Source organism: Dermacentor variabilis, chromosome 11 (assembly GCF_050947875.1).
Source record: "Dermacentor variabilis isolate Ectoservices chromosome 11, ASM5094787v1, whole genome shotgun sequence".
Lineage (NCBI taxonomy): Eukaryota > Metazoa > Arthropoda > Arachnida > Ixodida > Ixodidae > Dermacentor > Dermacentor variabilis.
Genome location: NC_134578.1, coordinates 111,888,849 through 111,914,821, shown reverse-complemented (window position 1 = coordinate 111,914,821; position 25,973 = coordinate 111,888,849).

Sequence of the window (25,973 nt, the reverse complement as noted above, 5' to 3'; positions counted from 1 at the left end):
CCACACACTTAACAGTTCGGGGAGTCTGTCCGTCCAATAATGTGCAAATATTTGAGCGCGAAAGCGACGCCTAATCGCAGTCTGTGTATCAGGCATGTATAAGGGCGTGGAATACCAAGCAGAATAGGAAATTTCATATCGGGATCCAGCTTTTTAAGGCGGACGTGACAAGCATCTGGCTGGGCCCAGTATCTTCTCGTCGCACTCCTCATTAATTCCGACAGGAGGCATGTGATGTCCGGTCTGGAGAATGGCACTACAGTTCGCACGTCATTGCTGAGAGCGCGCCTTGCTGCAGCATCGGCCATCTCATTACCGTTGAGCCCACAGTGTCCCGGGATCCATTGGAACACTATGCGGTGGTGTTTTTCTTGAGCGCATGAAAGTAGCTCGGTGATCTGCAGTGCCAGAACCTGATATGCGGTGTGGCGCAGGAAGCATCGTAAAATTTGCAGCGCGGGTTTTGAGTCCGTGAAAATGCACCGCTCTTGAGGTCTTTCCCCGCAGATGTGGCGAATCGCTTCCCGAATAGGCACAAGCTCTGCAGCGGTTGATGTAGAATTATGGTACCTAGTATGAAACCTCGAGTCATCTGTTGGGCTGGTATCACCACAGCTGCTGTTGATGCCTTTGGTGACGCGGAGCCGTCTGGGTAAACATGAACATATGTCTGGTATTCTGACCAGATGTACGCGAGAACAAGTTGTTATAGTCCACTGACGGGAACCAATGATTTCTTTACTATGCCGGGGACATGTACGCATATGGAAGGTTGAACCATCACCCACGGTGGTTTGACGGGGTGATATGGAAGGGCATAGCCTGATATTATGTGGGGTAGATGGCAGCGGAGTGCACTTGTGAAACTGCTGTCCGGCTGCTCATGTAGAACCGACGTCAATGGATGGCAATGGTGTCGTGTCAGTAAGCGTAAATACACACGAAGTGTTTCTTAGGACAGGTATATCGATAGTGGGCATACGCGGGCTTCCTCAATTGTGCCTTTGTTGGAGGCACGCCGTGGCAACCCGAGGCATATTTTGAGTGCCTGCTATTGAACGCTCTCTAATGTCCGTAAACAGGAAATACTCAAGTTTGAGAGTATCGGAAGGCTGTATCGAATGTAGCCTACGAAAGGAGACTGATAAAGTCTTAGTAATGAGCCTACCGTGGGGCCCCATTTCATGCCTGCTGCGAAGCGAAGAACACTGAAAAAGATATTAAGTTTTTGCTTCAACGTATTAACATGCCTCGGCCATGACAAACCGCGGTCGATGATAATGCCCAAGAATCTGTGGTGGGAGACATAAGGTATTATGACACCGTTAATGGAGATCGGGTAGCGGCAGACGGATTTGCGCGTGAATGCAACCAGAGCACATTTTTCGGCAGCTAAGAGCAAACCCTGACGCCGTATGTATCGTGAAGTAGAAGACACAGCCCGTTGTAGTTTCGCATGTAGTTGTGGGCGTGTTGTACCAGAAGCCCAGATGCAGATGTCATCTGCATATGCACTGATGTGGATGCGAGGTGGAAGTTCGCTCACCAGGCCAATCAGTGCCGCATTAAATAATGTTGGGCTGAGAACTCCTACCTGAGGAACTCCGCGGCATACCTGATGACGGTTAGTCTCTCCGTCAGGCGTGAACATGTAAACGAAACGGCCGCTGAGGTAGCTCACAATCCACAGGTATAGCCGGCCGCCAATACCCCAAGTTATCTAGGGCACCGAGAATGGCTTCATGAAGGTTGTTGTCGTAGGTCGCATTGATATCCAAGAAAACACCGGCGACGAGTCGGCGTTGACGTTTTTCATGTTCCACTGTCGTAACGAGGCCAATGACGCTGTCAATTGAAGAACGACCCTGCCGAAAACCGGTCATCATGTTCGGATAAAGATCATTTCTCTCCAGAAACCATTCGAGCCTCGCCAGGACCCTTCGCCCCCCCCCCCCCAATTCGTTCCATAACATTTCCAACACAGCTGGCTAATGCAACTGGCCGGTATGAGGTAAGCTCATACGGAGTCTTTCCAGGCTTCAAGAGAGGAACCAGGCGGCTGACCTTCCACTGCTGCGGAACAATACCGGAGACCCATGTGTCGTTGTAATAATGGAGCAGCGCAATGCGACCAGCCCTGCCAAGGCCCCTCCAGGTGGTCAAAATGTATTTGCACAACCCAACTATGGCGTGCCTCATGGTCCAATTGTGGTTCGTGCACGTAAAACACAAGAACTATTCAAGAAAGCTGGGTTGAACTATGTTACTGTCATCCCTTTGATATCTTTTGAATACATTCGTAATATGACAGAAAACGTAGAATTCGTTTACTCCACCAGGAGGAGAATTCATTCCCATTCCAACCGTCAATGCTACTCGAGCCATTCGAACAATAAATGTGGTATTTTAATAGACTCGTGTGCAAGTTAGGTCGTGGACTTACAGTTCAGCTGCTTTCTGGGAACTACCTCATATATATTGTGGAAACCATTGCTTTCGTTTTAACTTGATTGTTAGCTTCTTATTTATCGCCCCACAACGCGTTTACATAAATTTCGTAAAGCGTTGCGCCCGTTATTACGCAAAATATAAAAAGAAATGGGTCTCTTTCAGCTGACTTATTTCAATTCAGGATTGTGCCTAATGCAACGCAAGCTGCAAGTACTTTCTAAAATGCACCATGCGCGCACGATGAATTGAGCGGCTAATGTTACGTCCTGCGCAGTTGTTCTTCTTTCTTTCTTTAGTAGAACTAAAACATACAAATCAAATATTTTATAAGCCCGCCAATGCAATGACGAGATATTCAATCATTCTGTGAAACATACGGACACCCGTGATATGATGCCTAGATACAGACGTAAATATTGCCAAATGAGCGACAACTATACGTTAGAACAGAGGAGCAACTGAACACTCACAACTATATTTATCTGATTATGCACATGCACATATATGTAAATGTTTTCGCCCGTGCCTATCTTGCCCGATGTGACTGTTGTACTATTCAGGAGCCAGAAGAGCGAGTGCACTACAATAGCTTGTTGAGATATGACTTATCGCTCTCTGTGGTCAAAGTCTCGAGTCAACCGACCGAAAACAAATGGTAAACACACTCGAGCAAGCAGATCACGTGCCAGTGCTGTGAACTTTCAATGTGTATTCAAAGCAAGAAAGTAGCACGAACTCACTGTAAGGAACAACGATACTGGATCCGCTACAGGACACGTTCGACTCGATGTCGCCAGCGATAAAACGTCCTATTCAAAGAAAATTCACGGGTTCTTACTAACGCAAGCCAAAGACAATAGCCTTGTTGTTATCAAGGGTAACTTATTATCACTGTTTTCTTCTTCCGACCTTGGCACGAGGGCAAATGTCTTTGCTTCTATCACAAAAGCCATTCCCATTTCTTAAAATACCTAGTTTCCTGGCAAGTCCATCGTCCTCGGCACACGCCAGCGAGTACAGTGCTATATGTTGTCAACGCAGTAACTCACTGCGTTCACAACATGGATTAGTATGGTTGGTTCACAACAGATATTGCTGTATAGATCTTCCTGCCAAATAAATAAATACATAATATCAGCGCTCAAGCGCTCCGTACGGATGGTTAACCAGCGAAGCTGAAACGTGCTACCCAAGTGCTTATCACTGCGTTAATCCTGACGGTTCATTAAACGACGGCTTGCTAGGCTGTCGCATCCTCTGTATGCAGTTACTGCTTGCGCCCGGCTGCACGAGCATGGTCTTGTGCCCGGTCTCTAGCACCGACACGGCCTAGACGAGCTCGTTCCCCATTCTGCTTGCTGCGTTGCTGATCGAAAGCTGCCAGCTTTTCAGAAGTCGATATGGCACGTGGCCTACCCATTTCGTGGCCGGAAAGAAAGTGCTGCGCGCGTGCTCGGCAGCGACAGAGAGCAACGACTTCACTACTGGCAGTGCTAATCTAACACCACGTAGATTGCACAAGGCCTTTTCACTCCGGTCAATGAAGTCACGTTACCTGAGTCGACTGTCACGGAATCCAACGGGGATGCTCCCGAGTAGGCAACAGTGATTTTGACGTCACCGCTTTCATCCCACCAGCCTTGTTAATCGGAACTTCGGATCAGGTAGCGTGACATCATGGATCGGAGTACACAGGCCTTGTGGTGTTGACTAATCGCGCGCCTCTCTTCCTTCGCAGTACAGGCGACCGAGAGACGGGCGCACGAATCGGCTAGCCATATCAGCTTGGCTGTAAAAAGTTGCACTAACATTTCACTTCGTGAACTCGTGCGATGCGCAAGCGTATGGTTGCTCAAGCGCACGCAACGCTATCGGCCCTCGGTGCGCCTAGACGCCTACGCTGTCCGCACCGCTGATCGTATTCAAGACAGGTCTCGTGAGGTCGCCCCAAACACAGTAGCCGCCGGAGTAGAATGCCCCGTTGGAAACATTCGATTACTATCTAAATCACCTACATGGTCGCGCAAGTAAACATTCACACTTCACACTGGATGGCAGAGGACACTCGCTGTCGAAACGCTTACGTGAGGAATCGCGGTAGCAGCAGCGAGCGAAGTGGCCCTTGCTCTTCCCTCGCTTCAGCGGTAGCTGCCTATCGCTTCAACGCGAACTGAGCGGTCAGAATACAGCGCACGCAGAGCTGTCGGCCCACCTAGACAGTACACCCAAAGCATATCGCTTTCAAGGTGAAGCCCGCGTGACCGCGCGCGACCGGTGTACAACGACTCCCCCACCTCCCTGCCCTGCTCCGGTGACATGCGCGCGAGGGAATACCGCGCGCTTCCTCCCCTTGCGCACGCGGGATTGAGTCGCCGTCGTCAGCTCGCGGCCGCAGGCTTTGTCTCGCACAAACAGCGTAGGGGCGCGAGGATGATAATGGGACGCGACGAATTCTGTACGCGATGAACTCTGGCGCGAAGGCGCGTGCACCCTGCCCAAGCGGATAATCGCGAAACGTTTTGGAAGGGACAACGCCGGAGGTAGCTTGGTGATAGTAGACCGTGACGTCACAGACGGGTGGTATGCCATTTCTAGCGCGTTGGACCTTGCCCCATGGTTGTTGATCGTCTCCATCATGTGATTGATTTGTAACGTTATCCTCTCGTAACCTTCCTTGAGGGTCACTACAGTCGTCGCAAGTTTGTCTTGCCCTTCCTTGAGTGATGCAATGGTAGTTGCAAGCCCGTCGAGGAGTTCCTTGATTCCCTTAATGTCGCTGGCCGTGCTCGATGGATGTGTGTTTGTCACGGCTTTTCTCTTATGCGGATTGCGCGTGGATTCCGCGACCGGTACTTCCACTACCATGGCTTCTGATGTGACTTCGGTTTGATAGGAGCGTGGTGGCGTTTTGAGTTGTCTGATTTCCTCGACGAGTTGTGTGATTGTTTGCCTTAACTCTTTGTTTTCGTGTTCTAGTCTTTTAATCGTATTTGCTATTTCTACTTGCTCTGGCCGTGCCATCGGACTCACCTGGCTGGCGGCCTGCTGTTGTTGCCGCTGTTCTTGTCGCTCCTGTTGTTGGTGCTGCTGAACTCGTTGGGCCCACGTCAACCGATCATCACCACCAACTCGTGGGCTGGGGGCGAATCTTATCCTTGACGAGCATCTCTGGCTCGGGTTCCTGGAGCGTCCTCGCGATCGTGATGCTGTAAACAATAAAGAAATGTCTTGAATATAATAAAAGAACGATAGTAAGTCTGATACAGAGCATATGCGCAGGCATGACAAGCGATAAAACCTAAAGAAGCATGCCGAAGTATTAAACATACAACCAATCACCCTACTTTCTGTGACTCACAAGTTCCACTATGACAGTTATAAAAAGTTTGCATATTGCGAAGAAGCAACGCGATCGCCAAAGGCTCAGCTCCAAAGTGCGTCACCGATAAATATAACTGAAGTTATCCAAAAGCAATGAAAGCAACATAATTAGAATGGGAGCTGTTCACTCAATTTAGTAAGTTCTTGTAGAAGCTGCGAAAAAGAACGTCAAGATTCAATCGTAAATACTGTGCACGAACAATTTATTATGAAAAACGTAATGTAACCTGATGCCTGACCTGACTACGTTACGCGAGAGCACACATGACTGAAATTGCGGCTCACGTTACCGTTCAGGAAGGTAGCGCTGGACGCTCAACATTTCGAATGTCCGTGGTTTGCTCCACGCGTGCAACAGGAGTACTAATCACCACACTAATTGCACACAACGTAGATGTGTGCGGAGCACGCGTAGTGCACCACCGTGACATGACATGCACAAAGGCGCTCGGAACGCTATCGCCGCATTCGCACATGCAAATGGGACAATATGTTTCTGCAGCATGCGTGTGCATGGCTGAGAAACAATGTCGAGCAGGTTCTGAAAATGAATTCTAACTGAACCGAAGAAACTTGCTACTCCACATCAATCGCGATCCCTTTCCACGATGCTGCCGATATTGCAGATGGCTAAAGTAAAGGCGAGAGTTACGCTCGTTATGGTGTTATGATGGAGAGAGTTATGGTGTGAGAGTTAGAAAGATAGTTATGGTGGAGAGATTGAGGCTTCCTCGTTCCCCTCTTAAACTCGCTGCATCATGCCAAGGATGCTGGAGAAGTGAGCGCAGATTTAGGAGCAAAGCGGGAGGCAGTGAGCAGGCAGGCTGGAAGCAGACGCCGTACGTATCGAATGAGCGTCGCGGGCGCTGCGACGGCTCTCATCAGACGCTACATAAAACTCGCGTGCGTGTGTGTGTGTGTGTGTGTGTGTCTGTGGGTCTCTGTGTGTGTGTGCGTGTGCGTGCGTGTGTGCGTGTGTGCGCGTGTGCATGCGTGCGTGCGTGCGTGCGTGCGTGCGTGTGTGTGTGTGTGTGTGTGTGTGTGTGTGTGTGTGTGTGTGTGTGTGTGTGTGTGTGTGTGTGTGCGTGCGTGCGCGCGCGCGCGCGCGCGCGTGTGTGTGTGTGTGTGTGTGTGTGTGTGTGTGTGTGTGTGTGTGTGTGTGTGTGTGTGTGTGTGTGTGTGTGTGTGTGTGTGTGTGTGCGCGGGTATGTGTGTGTTTGGGTGTGTACGCGTTCATGCGCCCGTTTCGCGCTGGATATTTTAATTCGGAAGCATAATATGACGCATTCCACGAATATCCTCCGTTGTAGTCGGCGGCGTGAACGAATAATGGTGGTGCCAAAAATGGCCGATGAGAAAGAGTAAAACCGGATGAAAAATGACTCGAAGTGACATCAAACTTATCAGGGAGATTCCTGCGAACTAAGTAAATTAATGCGCTTGAAAAGAATATTACGCAAGTTTCGGTCTTAGTGGGAATCGAGCCCGGGCCTCCGGGGTGACAGACGACCATGCTTCCCCGACTCGATGGCGGCTCGACTGGTTGACTAAATGTGTGCCTAGTGCGTTCTTCATTGGGCACGTGGCGGCGCAGCCAATGGGTGTGAGGATGCGCCACGTCTGGAGTATGTAAAATGAGTGTATCAAATAAAAACCATCATTCTCCAATTGAACGCCGTTGAGCCATTTTTCAAGTTACGATTTCCTCGCGGGCAAGCGAGCCCATTGACATGCTTGGCGCGTTTGCATTTGGCGTTACCAAGCCGCAATTAAAACCCAGGCGAGAATTTGCGCGGACAAGCAAGGGGCAGAAGAAAGACTATTTCACCATTAGCGACTTTAATGATTTCTCATTCCCACACGTAAGCAGTCTTAAATGTATCTGCCGAATTTCCTTATTGCGATAGCAAATATATGGACACTACAGGCGCATCTCTGCCGTCGTCGTACTATCCGTATAAAGTCCAAGAGCGATAACATCGTCCTTGAGGACCGTAGGCCACCTTTACGAGTGAAAGCGTGCCAGGGTGAGCCCACGATGACGTTTCCATATCACAGGCGCAAGGGACGAAAGTGCAAGGCACCTGAGGGAGAGGCTGGAAGGGGTTGTTCTATTCCGGCGGCTGCTGCATAAGCCGCGGCAGTGGGGGCCCTTTCTTGAAAGCGATCGGCAATGGGACAAAGTGCGCGCCGAATGCTGATAGCTTAATGTGCGCTGCGTTTTCGCCGCTTACTTCGCGTTGAAGCGAGAGGCCGCATAAAGGTCTATTCGCTCGCTGCTGCTGCCGCCGCCGTGCTTCTTCCAGGGTTTCCACACCGACTTTCCGCGGTCTTCGAGTAAGACGTGTTCGTATTTGCATGTCCGCGTGTGACACCATGCTTGTTAATTTGGTTAGTGAATATGTACAAGTTTATACTGCTGATAAAACTACAATCTTTACTTTCTAAAGGTGTCTACCAATTTTCTATCGCTATCGATGCGTCGCCGTTCGGACGAAACTGCGACATTTTGCCGAGTACGCAGGTGATAGCAAGCAAAGGGCTCCAGAGAGGAATATTGCCCAAGAAGAGCGGTTTAGCTTTTTTTTTCTTTTTCTCAGATAGCACCGGACAACAGAAGCAAAGACGGGTGTAATAGAGAACCACTGTGGAAAAGAAAAGGTTTCAGTGCAGCTTCCACGACCCTGTCACACATTGAGAGCATCGGTCATTTTTATAACATCCTATTTTCACTGCACTGGTCGGGAACTTCTTCATTGTGCATCATTCAGATCTCTCCACCGGCGCTAGCTTGTTCGGCTGGCAGCGCTAGCCGTGCTGCCTGCACATCCACGCTTGTGTGCAACTAGTGTCGTGATTAGTACTCCCGTTGCGTCCGTGGAGCAACCACGGACATTTAGAGAGAGAAGGGAAGACGGAAAGGCAGAGAGGTTAACCAGACTGAGTCCACTTTGCTACCCTACACGTGGGGAGGGGAATGGGGAGTGAAAGAGGGAGAGAGAGAACTTAGGTGTAGGATGTCTATAGTCGGGCACTCAAGTCTGTTGCCCTCAGGTAGCGAAAAAGCGCTCGAACTGCTTTCTGGGCCAATGAGCTGTGAGGCCAGGCTCCCAAGATTTTCGCTTCCGTAAATGGCCTGTCATCCAGTCTGTTCAAGGCACACTGGAGAGTCGCACGTTGATTATCGAAGCGAGAACAGTGGCACAGAAGGTGACTGATGGTCTCTCCACACTTGCACTTAGCGCACATTGGTGAATCCGCCATTCCAATACGATAGCTGTAGGAGTTGGTGAATGCTACTCCTACCCACAGCCGACACAGCAGTGTTGCGTCACGTCGTGGAAGGTTCGCTGGTACTGTAAGTTTCAGTGATGGGTCGAGGCTGTGTAAACGACACTTACAGTTCTGTGGTGTATGCCAGCAACCTAACGTGATTGTACGAGCGAGACTGCAAAGCTCTCTTGCAGCGTCGACTCTGGATAAAGGTATAAGGAGAGTCGGTGAGCCAGCCTGGGCACGTCGGGCAGCGTCATCGGCGAGATGATTACCAACGATGCCACAATGTCCCGGCAGCCACTGAAATATGATATCATGTCCTCTTTCAGATGCACAATGGCAGGTTTAGTTGATTTGTGACACCAGCTGTTCATAATTGCCCCGTCGTAAACTTCGCAAGCTCTGGAGGGCTGCTTTCGAGTCACAAAATATTGCCCATTTGTTGGGCCGTTCTTTTTCAATGTATTCGACAGCAGCGCGAAGAGCGGCCAGTTCAGAACCTGTAGATGCGTTACATGTGAAGTCTTAAACTTGATGACGACCGATTGAGATGGTAGAACAGCGGCGCCTGTAGAATTTTCTGAGACGGAACCATCCGTGTAAACATGAATTCGGTTAGCGTATGAACAATGCAGAAGTTCCAATGTGATCTGCGTGAGAGCCGCGGTGGTCAGGCTAGCTTTCTTCACTGTTCCTGGTACAGCAAGGTACACTGGAGGCTTCTTCAAGCACCACATAGGGGTTGGCGTTCTTGTTGCGGGTGAGTGCCTCAAAGACAAAGAGTGCCGGTTAACCGCAACTGATCTGGAGAACGCTGCCTTGGGTCTTTTCTCAGGCAAGCGAGCGAGATGGTGGTCAGGGACTCTGGATATATGGCGAACATGCACCCGGAGTGCGTCGATATCTATATAGGTCCTTATTGGGTGGTTTCTCGCGGTGGCGATTGTTGCCACGGTTGAAGCATTTCGAGGTAGCCCCAGACATGTTCGTAGGGCTTGGCCTTGAATGCTCTGTAGGACATGGATGTTAGTTTTGTTAGCATTGGACAGCACTGGTGTGCTGTATCGCAAGTATCCTAGGAAGAGCGTCCTGTATAGTTGAAGCATAGATGCCACGGATGTGCCCCACGTTTTACCGGCAAGAAACCTTAATATATGGGAGGTAGAAGTAAGCCTCTTCTTCAAGTATGCGATGTGGGGGCTCCATGAAAGGTCTCTGTCTATAATAACGCCTAGGAATCGGTGAGTTTTTGCGTAGGAAATTGGTTGGTGGTCTATAGAAATGGGGTACCAGGTCATGGGCTTGTGGGTAAAGGCGACTAAGGCGCACTTCTCGGTCGAAATGCTGAGGCCTTGCGCACGCAGGTACGATGATGTTAGGGCCACTGCTTTTTGGAGCCGTGCACGCACCTGGAGACGTGTAACTGCCGAGGCCCATATGCATATGTCGTCAGCATATATGGAAAGGTGTACTGTATGTGGTAAAACGTCGGCAAGGCCAAGGATTGCAAGGTTGAACAAAGTGGGGCTAAGAACCCCACCCTGAGGCACGCCACGGTAAGTGTAATGGTCAGCAGTTCGGCCATCTGCACTGTGCACAAAGAATAATCTTTGGAATAGATAGCTCCGAATCCACCGAAACATGCGTCCACCAATTCCATTATGTTCCAGGGCATCAAGGATGGCTTCGTGCGTTACATTATCATAGGCGCTTTTCACGTCGAGGAATAGTGCAACCGATATACGCTTGTGGTGTTTTTCTTGTTGTACAGACGTGACTAAGTCGATGACGTTGTCAATAGAGGAACGGCCTCTTCTAAAACCAGCCATGGCATCGGGGTATACGTTGTGGCGCTCAAGATACCATTCTAGGCGGGTGAGAATCATTATTTCCATGACCTTCCCAACACAACTGGACAGCGCAATGGGTCGGTAGGACGCTAGGTCAAGTGGCTTCTTTCCAGGCTTCAGAAGTGGTATCAAGCGGCTGGACTTCCACCGCTCAGGAACGACGCCATCATTCCATGACTGGTTATAACATTCCAGAAGTCTGCTTCGGCCATCTTCACCTAGGTGGCATAAAGCAGCGTAGGTGATGCCGTCTGGTCCTGGCGACGATGAGCGCCTGCATGAGGCCAGAGCAGCGTCCAATTCCTCAAGTGAGAAGGATACATTCAATTCTGGGAAGCGTGCCGCAGGAACCTCACCCAGAATTTTGCTATTGATGGTGACCACACTGCCCGCAATCTTCACACAGAAGTCTTCGGCTATATCGACCTGTGAGCGGCCTTGATGGAGGGCTAGGGCTGAGAATGGGTGTCGTTGCTGTGGAGACGAGCCAAGGCCGCGCACCGTCCTCCATATGATAGACAGTGGCTTGCGGGGGTCAAGTGATTCGCAGAACGTCTTCCACCGTTGTTCCTCCAGACTGTCCATACGACGTTGGATTTTCTTCTGTATACGTCGAGCGACTCTAAGGTCATGAATTGACTTCGTGCGCCTGTATCGCCTCTCGGCTCTTCTGCGAATATTTCGAAGTCGCTCAAGTTCCATGTCAAAATCCGTACGTTTTTTAGCGGATGTAAATGTGTACTTAGACGATTCCAGTACACTTGTAATAAGGTTCTCAATGGTGCCGGTAAATCCTTCTTTGCATGCCTCTACCACCTTTGTCTTATACGTTGACCGCCTTATATATGCTTGTCGGAAAGTAGAAGAGGAGAAGTTTCCTAATCCAGTGATACTTAAGTAGGTGGGAATATGGTCACTACCATGAGTCTCGATGTCAGAGAACCATCGAACATTTTGACCAAGTTGCCGTGACACCAAGGTCAAGTCTAAGCAACTGCTATAATTCGAACCACGCAAGTACGTCGGACTGCCATCGTTCATAATGCTAAGTTCATGGTCGGAAGCAAATTCCACAGGTTTCCGGCCCCTGGAATCTATTCTAGAGCTTCCCCAAGCCAAGTGATGAGCATTAAAGTCTCCCGTGATAATCCAGGGTCCAGTAGTCGCCGTCAGGATGTCTCGCAATCGGTCGCCGTCGAATCGACTATATGGGGATATGTAGGCGCCGATAAGGGTGAAGGCCACTTTATTCTTTGTAATGCCGAGACACACGTATTGGTTTCCATCATGAGGCTGCACCGAGTGGGGAATGTAAGTCAGTTCTGTACGGATGTAAACAATTACTTTGCTGGATTGCCCGCACGTCGACGCCATAAAGGCTTCGTATCCAGAGAGTCGTAGCGCTTTTGACACGTTCGGTTCACATATTACCACTACAGGAAATCGGTTCGTGAAAACGTATTGGCGGAAACAGGAAATCCGTGATTTAAGTCCTCTGGGATTCCACTGGAAAATCGTCGCACTACGCACTTGATCACGGAGTGAAGGCAGTGGAAGAGCCATTGTGCTTATGCAAGATTTGCAAGCACTGGGCTCAGCGCATCCAACACTTGCAGTGCGCTTCGAGCTGTTGGCGTATTCGAGTTGCCCACAAGCGTGCGAGTCGTATTTATCAAAGACTTGAGCATTGTTACAATTCGGCGGTCATGCTCTGTCAGCTCATCTGGGTGAGGGGTGAGAGGTGAGCATTGTGGTGTCTTTCCTCGTTGGGGTTTTTCCACAGGGCTTATCCTTGGCAGTGGTGGCCATTCTTCATCTACGGCATTCTGTTCAGATGCTCCGTTATCTATACACGGTTTGGAAACATTCTGCGCTGAGGTTGGAGCAGATTCAACAGCAAGAGGCTGTGCGGCACGCGTATTCTTTGTACGGTGATCAGAATTCCTTGATGAGCGTCTGCGACGAGAACGACGTCGCCTGACGTCAGCAGCTGCTTCACGATGTGTCGACCGGTCCCTCACCATTTTCTTCAAGATAGTTGTCCGTTGAGATGTACTGCCTCCCAATCTTCGTCGAGTCTTGCATTGCTATAGTGACACCTGCACTTGCATACATTTTAAGCGTGACCGCTTTTCACCGTCTAAGCGTGATCGCGCAGCGCAGGGCGCCTCTACATGTGTCGGAAATTACTGGAATGTTATCGATTGTTCTATCCACTGTCTGTTGTCGCCGAAGCTCATGTAATCTGATTGAACTATGCGCGACGCGAATGGTGTAGGAATTTCTGGAATACACGCGGGCACCAGCGATTACTCTGGAACGATCCGTGGCTCATATGTAAAAGTCAACGCGCTTGACCCGCTGATCAGATTTTCGATGATGGCCGACTGCGTTTGCGCTATCGTTGTCTTTTAATTGCAGCCTGATTTTGTAGGCACAGTTTCGCCCAATAAAAGTTAGTTTCGGCGTTCACAGTATTGACGCTGTGTTCTTTGACGTCACTATTACGTGACAATATCTATAAAAGAAAAAGTAAACCTCACACGATCATCTCAAATTTTCGGACGCTACTGTTCGCGCATTAAACACAACAATGAATAATTGAAGGTGCTCTTTGAAGCGGTCTTAAACAGAAGAAGAACAAAAATAAGCGTTAAAGAACTTTAATATACTGCCATTTTCCTTCATGTCATTTCAATGAAAATAAATATTATTGAACAATAACGCAAATGGAACAAGAGCTTCTCTTTGTATAGTGAGAAGAACCAATCTGCAAAAATGAAATGCGAGATTATATACGGCACTGGCGCTCTATTTTAAAACGAGCTATTTGCATATGCAGAAGCAATTGCCGCATTTATATATACTACCCCGCTGCTTGGGCATCAGGTTCGCCACAGATTCTTCTTGATGCACCACAACGAATATAGATTTCGACTATTTGTAATATTCCCTTTCTTGTTTCTTTTCTTGGTTTCAAGGATTCAGTAAACGAAAAATGGCCCTCCCTGTGAAGAAGCAAAAGTTGTGTTCTCGTCAAGAATACTGGCCGAAAAAATTTACAAGCGGCGTGACATCCGTGCCGAAGTGTACAATGGTGTGGTCCTGTGCCTTAGACGTGGCGCATGGAATGTGTTTCCACAATCGCTATTTTCACCATTCAGGTGTATCTTAGTCATTTAGAAATATTGCCCCCAAGTGATCAAAGTGTAAAGGCTGGGCGACTAGACGTACTTTCTTTAACCAGCATTTTGAGGGTCACCTCAAAGACTCCAGTGCGAATCCAACTTAGGTGGCCTACTATCCTACAAGCCTCAAGGACATGGGCACGCAACCAGCGCCAAGTTTTATCGCTGGATGGATACTATGACATTCCTGCGAAACATGTTCAACGGTGGGTGCTCCATCATCTCGCGCTGTGGACGTAGTAGCGGATAGCGCCGTTTATCTATTTCCTTGCAATTCCCTGTAGCAGACTAATCTTATATCACTCGCATCTCCTCGCACATGCGGCTTGTGTTCCACGGCCACGTCCTGTAGCAGCATATTTATTATCAACCACCCGCAGCCCACGTGCCAAGAAAACGAATATTTTATATATATATATATATATATTTTGTTGTTCTTGCGCTGTATAGCTACCATTGTGGCTTCGGCTTGACGGACATCAGACGCCATCCTCGGATGACGGTGAGTGCTAGACGCCGGAGCGACGGCGGCTCTGTCTCTCGGTCGGGAAAATGCAGCGAAGGCATTTTGTTGTGGCACAATTGCTGCTAAAGTTTAGGTCTGTCTTGTTTGTGCAGTGTACGGTGAAACGGGAAATTACTGCGTGCATCGCTGTCGGTTGCTCTTGCCGTTTTCGCAGGAGCAGTAATGTTACTGTTTTCTATCTTTACCTCATGAAATATGAAAAAAGAATTATGCCCTTATTGTCGCCAATATTATTTGTGCTGTAGGGTTCGAGTTGTATTATTTTTGACGAAGTTTCCTTTGCTTGCTCTTCTGGGCTTGTGGTGACTGTTGGGTGACGCTTGCCGACGAAGCAGTGCGAGTCAGCGCGAGTAATTTTCTCATTTCATGAGCCCACCCCCCTCCGTAGTTTCTGCTCTCCTGACTACGCTTCTCTTCCATTTGCATCTATTCTGTCACTCTAATGGGACAATGGTTATCTGGCCTACATACTACAGTGCATCCCCAGCTCCATTTTTTCTGTTATTGTCTTAAGGAATACCGGCTATCTCCATTCGCTCTCTGATCCAGATTCCTCTATTTCTGTCTTTTAACGTCACGCATACAATATTTTTTTCGCTGTATCGATCTTTGCAGGTCCTTAACTTCTTCTCAAGCTTCTTTGTTAACCTTCAAGTTTATGTCCCTATGTTAGCACCGACAGCACACAATGATTGTGCACTTTCCTTTTTAACGGCATTGGTAAGCTTCCAGTCAGGATTTGCTAATACCTCCCATATGCACTCCAAGTCCGCTTTATTTTCCTTTAATATTCTTCTGCAGGCTTAATTTTTAGTTGCGCGGTCATAGCGCATCTACATTATCTACGACAGACATGTCTATGCGAAACTGAAACTGCACTTGAGTCTTGATATGGCGAATTATTTACAGATTGCGATCTGCTGGCGTAGTGTAGTGATAATGTACTGGGCTTGGATCAATAGGTCAGACGACTGAATACGGGTAGTGGCATATTTCCTTTAATTTTATTGCTTTAAAGGCTCTTTCTTGCTTTACGTATCAAAAAAGATATATGCGTCCGTCAGACACCGCGTATTTCTGGCTCTAGAGCTGGTTTTCGCTCCAGTACCTAGCGCCTCCCAGTATGCCACGCCTGCTCAATGCTCCAGCATCGTGCGCGCGACACTGTGGCCCTAATCTGGCACGACACTGGATACTGCGTTTTGCACTAGAGCCAACATGACATAACACATCCACCAAAACATCTCAGGTTTCTCTAGTGAGTGTGCTGGTGAAAAGCAGACCAGTGAGCTTTCCAGCAGGGTTAAACAGATTTTTGTGTTAGTAATGCATTTAACGATAAGAACAGTGCGCAATGATAGCGGTAATCCTGCGTTTACCTCCAAAGTTTCAGTTTACAATCCCTGCACTGCTGAAAAGAAGAAGGGCCACGTATTTCATATCACAAAGACACATTTCGCCCACGTTATGCCTGCAAACTTTCCATAACTCGGCACTCGCAAAAGGAGAACTAAAGTACAACGCAAGGTTTTAGGCACATTGTTAACCAAGCAATGACAAATTCATCACGTTTATAAAGGCCAAATACTGTCTTTCCAACGCTTGGTCTACCGGAAAGCTCCTTGGAGTGGCGATTTATTCGCAAGCCGTAATTCACGAAAGTGAGGAGTTCATATTCGGGTAAACGGGTATAGCCGGTCCGATATGTACGCCTTTCTATTTTTGGTCTTCCCAATTATTCAGCTGTTGAGTTCTAACGCTCACCATACGCACTCATCGTACCGTACCCGCCCTTGTGAAAAATTCGCTATGGTATCGGCTACAACTCCGAGGGCACTGGATTGAATCCTGGCCGCGGCTGCCGCTCGATGGCGGTGAAATGCAAAAGCGTCCGTGTACCATACAACGGGTGCACGTTGAAAAACCCCAGGTGGTCATGATTACTACGGATTCCCTCACTACGGCCTGAACTCATAGTCAAGTCGTGGTTATAGCAAGTAAAGCCCCGGAATTTATGGTTTAGATTATGGCATTTATTATTCATTTATAATTATGAATTTATGACAGTTAGATATGGTAAGTTCATTTACTGATACGAATGCGGGTGTCAAAAACACAACTTGCTCAGAGAAAGGGCAGAAACCACGAGGTTAAAGCCAATTCTAATCGTCGTAAACAATGGGGAAATTTGCTTTTCGGAGAGAACAACACAAAGCGTTTGTGCCTCCGCGCAATTAACCGCGCATATGTCCTGTGCCAGCACTGACCTCCACCGCTTTGTTATGCTTACCAGGCCTATAGCCAATTTTGGCCGCCTGTCTGTAGCTTTTGAACAATAAGTCGTCCTCGAGAAATAATTTTTTGAGGCAAACATTTTTTTAACCTTGAATTCGATACAATTTCGCTAATAGATGCGCCACATCGGTAGAAAAAAATGGTCGCTCGCTAAATATTCGTCGCTAAACCAACCAAAAATTAGGTAAATCTAGCGAAAAAATTGTTGAAATAGAAACATTGTGTTTCAGTTAAGCTTCGTGTTAACTGTATTGCGCGTTGCGCATTAGGTCTCCATAATTTGTTGTTATCTTTTTTTTTGTGGTTGTTGCGGTTGGAACAGTAACTACACCGATGATCCTTTTTTTCGAACTTCTGCGTTAACAGGCATTCTCTCTATTTATTATTTTCAATGGCTATGTCCATTGTTCTGTGGAGCTATAACTAATATTTCTTTGATAGTCTATAAATTTCGAAAGGAGCGGTGCGCGTTCAGATTCTTGCGGGTTCAGCGTATTGGAAAAGTTCCCGCTCACGTCTGTGTGCTACTGCCTAGTAGGGCTCTTATAAGCCTAGTGATGTTGCTGATTCAACTTTTAGCGCTCGTGTTTAAAGTCCAGCTTTTGTTGCCTTTTTCTTCAGCTTTTCAACGTTCGCTGTATTCCGCGAGGCTTCGTAAGGTGGTTCAATGTATGTTGAAGGTTTGTCTGAAGAGGTCGGCAGATTCGAAAGTCGACGTGAGAAAGGAAGCATCATTTCGTTTACTTGAATAAAGAAAAAATTAAAAGTGTCTCTCGTGGCTAGATTCGAACCAGCGCATTCGCCGGATGATCTACACATTAGGTCACCGACATTTGGATCAAAGCTTCCTCTGCCTATCTTCCCGGGTTTGAGGTGTTTGCCGTCTGCTTGACCGGTCACTATCTCTGCGGATACGTTTGCGCCCATACATATATGCACGCAGCATGAAATGCATGAGAGGCACCACAACAAGTTTAGTACGTGGCTTAACAGGAACAGTTAGTATCTTTTATAACAGAACAAAACGAGAAACCGAATTCTTTATGTGATATCAAACGTGATATCCTAAAAGGCGATACAGTTCATATGCAGTTCATATGCGCCCGCATTTATCGGAAGTTTTTCGAATGTTACCGAAGGTTTTACCTGCTGTATCTTGTCACCGAAGCTTGTATATTATTATTGCACGTACAACGCTAATTGTGTAGAACTTTCTGGAAGACACGCAGGCACCAGTGTTTATTCTGGAACGTTCGATGCCCCATGCAAAAAACCGATGCGCTTTACCGGCACATCGGATTTCGACGATCGCCGACCGTATTCGCCGCTATCGCGGTACTTTGTGTGCAACTTGCTTTTGTGCGCACAAGTTCTCCCGTTAAAAGATAGTTTGGTCATGCACACATTGGTCAATGTATTATTCACCGTCATTGCTACGTGACAATATTGTATGATGTCTGTTACGGGATTTTATATGACTTGTTCATTCTAACCGATACACCATTGTGACGCGGAGGATTTGATTACTTAAACAGACCGCCATTTTAACTTAACGAAATCGATAGCATCACCAGGACTCCAAGCACTTTGAAAACTCTAGACCAAGCATAAATGTTTATGCATGCTGGCGTATGAACTCGCCGTTCAATAAGTCATCGTTTGGTCTGTCCTCGCGTAAATTTCACAATGAAGTCTGTCGGATAGCAAGAGTCATTATTATGCAATAAAGTAATCCCCAAATCACCTCGTACAATGTTTAAGCGTGTGGAGCATACGTGTTTGAAGCACTGTTCAGAATGAAATGGAAATGTGTGGAGAAACAGTGTTCCAGGCAATCAGGATAAGTTTACTGGAACACATTTCTACGTAACCAATACGTTTTCTCAAGCATGCGCATAAAACAGATAAAAATGTAAATGAAAAAAACTCAACGGCGTGGGGTGTAATTCGATATGCTTCGTCTGCTTTTATTGGTTTTTCTGGCTACGCTAGTTTAATTTAGGTAGAGAAAGGAAACCTTTCCATTGAATGTATGGAAACTAAATGAATGACATAACAGTATAGTATAATATAGTGCAACTTTTGTTGGCGCGAGATGTTCAGCACACCAGGAATACCTCAACAGCGAAACTACACCTATATACATTCAAAGCAGGGCACAAGTAGGCCATAACAAGCACACATGTATGCCTTTCTTTCGTCTCTTTGTTAAAGTGTGCGCTTGTTAAAACCTGCGATAGTGCATTACATGGCGTAGTGAAGTCTAATGAAATATTTTTAAACATATCTTTTCATTTGGACGAATAGCATTACGCAAATAAAATGGCGCGTGGTACAAAACAGATAAGAACAGTCGGTCAAAAAACATCAACAAAAGTATAGTACTTTCTGACTTTATCAGTGAGAATCGATAATCACCGAAAAAAATTGGAACGCTGAAAAAATTGGTAACGACACTTATGCATGAGCTGCACGAAAACTAATTGTCATCATGGCGAAAACCGACAGGTCTCATGGGCGCTGTTTTAATGGGGCACTAAACTGGTAGATGAAATCTGGAAGCAAGAGGCATTACAAGTCACCAACAGTTGCGAAAATTGGCGGATCGGGAATAGGTGTTAAGTGGAGCTTTCGGTGATGCTTGCGGAAATGGCAAATTATGTGCAAACGGGACCCTTATGACTGAAATGCTGCTAAAGGTTATGCATGTGTAGTGTTATATTATCCATGAAGATTTTATGACCAAACAGCTATTTAATGTTGAAGTCTGCGTTACACAGTCAAGCAAGTTCAATAAGGTAAACGTAATAACGCAAATTTTCAGGTACCGGCGAGCCGTGTATTTACAGGGTACATAAATGCATATTAGAAAGAGAGAGAAAGAAAATGCAAAGAGGCTAATCAGCGGCCAGGTCCTGTTTTGCTACCCTGCACTGGGGTGGCGTATGCTCGTAACTTCTGTGCTTCTCGGTTGTCGGCTAATTTATTGTTTGCCTCTTGCGAAGAGTAGTGGTTATTGAAGGCCATGAGATACCAACGCTATAATGATGATGGAACGAATACAATGAAAGTTCCATGGCCTGAAAACAGCAGACGACGGCCGCCGAGAGAACGCAGCTGCTTGACAATGACGGTATGCTGACGACTAGAAAATTACGAAGGTAAAACGAACTCTCGCGAAGAAGCAATGACGACCAAGGAGAGACGAGGCGATGGGATGGCGACTGTCGCTGAAATTAATTGAGACAGCAGCGTTCGATGCTAATGATATCAAATATATCTTTCATTTATTCCTTTTGTAGTCCACTTCATTTAGTTTCCAGAGTCTTTCTTGTTTCACTTCTTAACCGGTCCCATGAGCCTCAATAACTTCCGGGCCACGAAAAATTTTTCTTCTCATCAGTGGAAGCAACATCCAAGGGTGTCAAGATGTTGCTCAGGTTTGCGAAAGAGTTTTCCTTTGGATCATAAAAGAGGGTGCTGGGCGTCTTCCCCTCTGCCCCACGGTATACTTCCAGCCAGCATTCAGAAGGACCGAAGAGTGGTTGCAGAGGTTAAAATGATATCCCATCGTTCAACTGTCGTTTCTTGCTCTCTTGTGTTGCTTTGCTCTCTATGTACTTTTAGGTATTTTCTGTTCCACCTTATCTACCGATCATTTCTCAATCTTTGGTGTGTTTCTCCACAGTACTTATTTGCTCACTTTCTTTTCAAATTCGGTACTATTTTTCAGCCTATGTTTTTCACCTATTATATCAGCTGATACTCTAGGCAAGTGCTCATGCAGTTCACTATACACATCGGTCAACACTGTCTTAATAAGGATTTATTAAACTTCCGTTGTGATTGTTTGCATTCCTTATTTGACAAAAGTCTCTACCAATAATTTTACTCATTTCTGATTTCATTCTTGTTACTGTTATTTCGTAGAAGCCTCCCGACCAAGGTTCTCGTTCGATGATATACATCAATTTGATTTGATGTCCGTGGCGTTCTCTTGGAGATTTCTTCCTCTAGTTCCCCCACCGTACGCACCATTTTAATCACGCAACATTTTCACAGAAATACTATGACGTAATAAACACATGGTACATACAGTTTACAAGGTAAACGTCTCCAAAGATATGTAGATAAATGTCTCAGAAATACAAACGACACTGTTACCTAGTGACAAAGTGTCTAGTAGAAACAGTCAGCATAATGTAAACATAAACATAAACAACATAAACAAAACAGCCAACATAACGTAATTCACAAATACATGCATATATACAGCGACAATGAAATGAAAGGAACAATAAAAGCGTTAATAACGTCCAACAATGCCGCTGTCTTGAAGAAAAGTCTTTAGTGCTCTTAAAGCACTCTTCTGCAAAGACGTTGTTGACCAAGGACCCAAAACTTTTTTTTAAACTGAAAGGTCTGCGGTCTAATTTATTTAAGGTTGATTTAAGTCGGCGTCTTGGTGTGTGGTGACGTGGGCAATCTAGAAGGAAGTACTATATATGTTCGTCTACAAATCCACACTCACATTCGGCGGTTTGCGCACGGCCAATTCTGTGTAAGAAATGCTTTGTGTAGGCAGTGCCTAGCCTTAATCGATGAGTAAGGGTTTCTATAGTTCTGTCTAATGATAATGCAAATTTCAATTCAATGAACGGATCAACAAGGTATAAGTCCGAGCTCTTGGAATTCTGGGCAAACCAAGTGCTTCTACACATTTTGAAAGACGTTGTCCTTATAATGCAACGTAACTCATTCTTTGATATTGGGAGCGGAACCACGTCATCTTTCAGGTGTGCTTGTCGTGCTGCTTCATCGGCTGCTGTGTTGCCAGGAATGTTAAGATGTCCTGGTATCCACTGAAATGCTATTACATGTTTCGCTGCGCTTGCCTTTGTGAGTTTTTTAAGTGTCTCGTACATTATACTATCACTGAATGTTTTCCCTTTTATGCTGTAGAGTGATGTTAGAGCCGCCTGTGAATCGCCGAAAATTACCCATTTTTGCGCATTTCCTACTGACAATATAAGTTTTATAGCACATAGCATTGCGAACAGTTCAGCCGTTGTGGACGAAGTCGCACGAGATGATTCTTCTTTGTTGAGGTGCGGTTTAATGAATGATGAAGTTGAAGAGGTTAATGTGCTGGAGCCGTCTGTATAGACGTGTGTGTATCCTGAATACCGCATGTATATCTGGTAAAGTGCTAGCTGTTGATCACATACTGCCAAGAAATGAATTTTGGAACTCTGACGTCGAATATCCTCCATGGCTGCTTACACTTCCAAAAATCGAATTGTCAGTAGACGGGATATTCAGAAAAAGAGACATATTCATTCTTTTCGTTTTATTTCTTGCACTCCGCGTATATTTTGTACCCTCAGTCTTGTTTTTTGTCTTGATGTCCGCTCCCATGCGTTTCAAACACGACATTTGAATGACGCCCGTGAAAAGATGATGACTGAGTGACGACGACAGACTGACGACGCCGAAGCGACGATGGCAGGACCACCACTACACAACGACCACAGCTACATGGCGATTACGCTAAGCTGACGCTGCATGATTACAAAAGTGTCACCATGGCAGGTCATGAATGACATGAAGAATGCTGTCAATAATGACAATAATAAAGGGTTAAAAAGTGGTATGAACGCAATCTAATGGCCACGACTGATAGAGGACATCAGAGTAACTACCACTACATAACCACGATCACTATATAACCAGGACGGGAGTGACGAGTGCATAGTGAAGAACGCGGAATGGTGGGGATGTAACCACGAAGGCTGGACGACCTCGGCATGACCACAACGCAATGTACACAGCAGCGTGACGTTAAGGCATTCCGATCAATTCACGATGACGTGAAGTCGACAGAATTATAATGGCGTGACAAGGACGAGCTGACGAAGATTGCAAGTGAACAAAATACGACAAATAAAAGATAACGTTAGAATGACCACAATTGAGTGATGACATCCGATATCTAGCATCCACTATACCTGGACCGACGTTGGTTCTATACAAGAAAAGTCGAAACTTACCTATCAAGAAAGTTCTCAGGCATGGCGACACATTCTCTCCAATGCTATTCACTGCATGCTTATAAGTATTCCAGTTTAAGAGTGACGATCAACGGCGAATATCTCAGCAACGCTCGGCTTGCAGATGACATTGTCTCATTCTGAAACACTGATTACAAATTACAACAAATGATTGATGACCTTATTCGGCAAAGTGTAAGAGTGGGTTTGAAGAATAATATGCGGAACACAATCTTCAATACCCTGGCAAGGAAACAAGAATGCAGGATTGCCAGTGAGCCTTTTGAGCCTTTAGAGGAGTACGATTATCTAGGTGAACTACCCACAGGAGACGCTGATCAACAGAAGGAAACTTACACAAGAATAAAAATGGATTGGAGTCCATACGGCAGGCACTACGAAATCCTAATTAGGAGCTTTTAACTGTCGCGAGAAAGAAAAGTGTATAATCACTGGGTTATACCACTGCTGACGTATGCGGCAGATAGTTGGAGGATTACAATGAAGCTCTAGAACAAGTTAAGGACCATGCAAACGACCATCGAACGAAAAATGTTAGGGGAGACGTTGATACAGGAAGAGAGCGGTGTGGATCAGATAGTAAATGGGGTAGCCGATATTCTAGTTGACATTCAGAGAAAAAAATAGAGCTCGGCTGGCCATGAAATGCAGAGGGTAGATAACCGGCGGCCATTAGAGGTGCACTATGGGCACCAAGGGAAGGGAAGTGCAGCCGATGACGTCATAAACTAGGTGAGGTGATGAAGTCAAGAAATTTGCAGCTGCAAGCCGGAATTAGGTAGCGCAAAACACTGGCAATTGGAGATCGCTGGGAGAATGGCCTTCGTTATGCATTGAACCTAAATATAGGCTGCTGCTGCTGCTGATGATGATGATCGTGATACACGGAAGGATAAGGAACGATGTGAACAAAGAGAATGCGAGAAGTTTTATTCTAATGTTGCGCCTAGACCGGAGCTTTTGCTTTCTGATTGACATTGCCTACCATGAAGGTAACGACGTGACAACAAAAGTTTGTTTGCCTGAAATCACGTCAATGCTTGCGCATTTGCACTGATACGAGACGCACCCATGCCAGCTCGCCCTCTGCCGCTATCTCTGCCAACACCTCTTTGGGATGAGTGAGGGGTAGTGGCCAGACTGCCTCAGCTTCAGTACCGCTTCTTTTTACTAATATCAGAAGCGTCCTTAACAGGTGCAACTCACATCAGCAATCGATACGTGTTCCGCTAAAATAATCGCCCCAGCGGAAACATGGCTCACTGCGCATGTCTGCGACGCTAATATCTTTTGCAATGCTCATCGCTTCTCATTCTATCGTTCTGATCGTAGCCGGCAGAAAGGCGGCGGCGTGCTTCTCGCAATTTCCGATGATATACCATCGTCATGTATACACGTGCAGACTGACCTAGAATCAGTATGGTCAGCAATAACATTTAATCATCTGAAAGTTGTAATAGGGGTATGCTACCGTCCACCTTCGTCGTCACCTAACCTTACCAACGATCTTTATGACGCTGTTAACATCGTTGCAACAAGCTTTCTTTCGTCACCGCTGTTCCTACTTGGCGATTTTAATTTACCAAACATAACATGGAATACCGACCTCCCTTTAATATCCGCACTCTCATCTCAAGCTCGCGACTTCTTATATGTGTGTTTCGTATTCTCACTCGTGCAGATGTGCGGTCAGGCAGCTAGAATAACAGCTAACACGGCGAATACACTAGATTTAGCCCTCACTAATCCACCCGACATAGTATCGCCTGTAACGTACCTGCCAGGAATTAGCGACCACTTGCTTCAACAGTTTGATATTAAACCAGACCGTCCGGAAACTAACAAGAAGAAAAAGAATACGAGACTACTACAGAGCAAATTATCAGGCCATAACTAATGCACTGTCTTTTCTTATCGGCGTTTTCCTTGAGAGCTTTGAACACCGTAGTGTACAAACTAACTGGCACGTGTTCACAGCTATGGTCACCCATCTAACTGAACAGTACATTCCTCAACGCACCACGGCAACTCACACAAACTCTCCGTGGTACAGTAACCACATCAAGTGTTTATCAAATAAAAAGAAGAGCCTCTACTGCATTGAAAAGCTTTCACCAACAATTGAACGCTGGACATCATATAGTACGGCGTCAAACGCATATGTGCAATCGCTCAAAGACGCCAAAAAGCACTTCCGTTCACATGTTCTCCCTTCAATGCTCGCCACCCATGTTAAAAAAGTTTTGTCGTTCAATTATTCTTCCGATTGAAAACAGCCTTGGCTTAACTGACTCTTCCGGAGTTCCAATTCGCTACGACCGTTCTGTCACAATACTACACCATACATTTTCAGAAAGTTTCACAGCCACATCTAGCGAACATATGCCAAGTACACAGCACTTGAACTATGTTAACATGGCCTCCATAATTGTTACTCAATCCGGTATGAGCAAGCTTATTGATGGACTATCCATTCATTCTGCCACAGAGAGAGCAAGGCCGGCAAACACAAGATGTGCCTCGCTCAGTACCTCCGCGCCCGTCAAAGAATGAAGCGTCATCCAACGTGCGTCCAACCTCTTCGGCTGCAGACTGGCCTTAGCTACCACAAAGGGCTTCCGGTAGAGATACTCCTTCGGCACTCCCCAAGAGCCGGGAGGGTAATGAAAGGTTTCGAAATGAAAAGGTGATAGACATGCTTAAAGAGCTATAAACGCTATGCGTAAATTTCTCTCTGGACTGCCAACGCCTACTGCACTATCTATCGTGAGGGCGTTAAATGCTATGGAGCCGCTATTAGCGGCTCTAAAATAAGGGGGCCAGTCATGGCTCTCACGATAAAACACTGGACATTAAACCAGAAGATGCATCACTCTGTTATTATGCCATGGAATGCTCGAGGTCTATGTGGCCGCATGTCTGACTTTCGGCAACC